The 881-nt window shown below is 40.3% G+C and overlaps 1 protein-coding gene across 3 annotated transcripts in view; it reads left to right on the forward strand.

The window, feature by feature from the left end:
• Positions 1-324: 324 nt before the first annotated feature.
• LOC104802848 (ankyrin repeat domain-containing protein 13B) overlaps positions 325-881 on the forward strand; it is a 3,209-nt gene continuing 2,652 nt past the window's right edge. Inside the window, exon 1 of one of the 3 annotated variants that reach the window (XM_010526650.1) lies at positions 325-558. The gene's annotated coding sequence lies outside the window, so the exon portion shown is untranslated. Of the gene's footprint in view, positions 559-580; positions 723-881 lie in introns of those variants that run through there. The other 2 variants (XM_010526652.2, XM_010526651.2) reach the window with 2 other exon arrangements.

The raw sequence follows: 881 nt of genomic DNA on the forward strand, positions 1-881 counted from the left end.
TACACTAAAGAAAACACGTTAAATAAATAAAAAATGAATTATTAAACAAAAACTGCGTCGTTTTTGGTTGTCAGTGGCAGAGTGTAAATTATAAAGGAATGGAGGGCGTTGTCATAAACCTACGTCCAAAGTGGCGAAAAAGCGAAAGGAAAACCCAACCTGGAAATTCAGAGAAAAACGTAAAGATACGGAAAATCGATAAAAATAATAATAATAATAAATGGCAGACACGTAATTACCTTGAGACCAAAGGGTAATCTAACATTCTCCCTCTAGAACCATAAAACCCAATGACCAAATGGACGCAACCCAAAATTTTGCAGAGAGAGAGGGAGGGAGATCTGAGTACAGTCACGTTAGCCATTAATGGCGAAGTACGATCTTAGCCGTTAGATGTCCCGTCGCTGAAAAAAAAACATTTTCGACCGTCCGATTTCGCGACCCCCTTTCATTGCTCCTCTCCTCTCGCTCTATCTCCGTGTTTCAGATCGGGTTTGAGGAGAGAATCGAGCGGGTCCGAGTTTGGATTTTGGATCTTCTTCCGGTACTCGCTCTCAGGTACTTCTTGTGAACACTTTCCTCCTCCTGTTTGGTTACCCAGAAAATGAAAAGAAAGGGGGGAAAAGAGACGGAGAAAAGAAAAAAATAAAGGTGTGTGTTTTCGCAAAGTATCTTTCTCCCACGAGGAACGAACAGTTATATTGAAGGACGAAAAGATAATAGTATGTATGCTATTTCTTTCGTCGATTCGGTGTTGGGTTTTGCGATTTCTTTCCCCTTGGAGGAGAAAGTTTTGAAATTTTACCCATAAAGTTGGAATTTTCACGATATTCTGCGCTAATTTATAAGCCTCTCTCTTCCGAGAAGACAACTGTTCTGTT

This window comes from Tarenaya hassleriana, unplaced genomic scaffold, assembly GCF_000463585.1.
Source record: "Tarenaya hassleriana unplaced genomic scaffold, ASM46358v1 Cleome8, whole genome shotgun sequence".
Taxonomy (NCBI): Eukaryota; Viridiplantae; Streptophyta; class Magnoliopsida; order Brassicales; family Cleomaceae; genus Tarenaya; species Tarenaya hassleriana.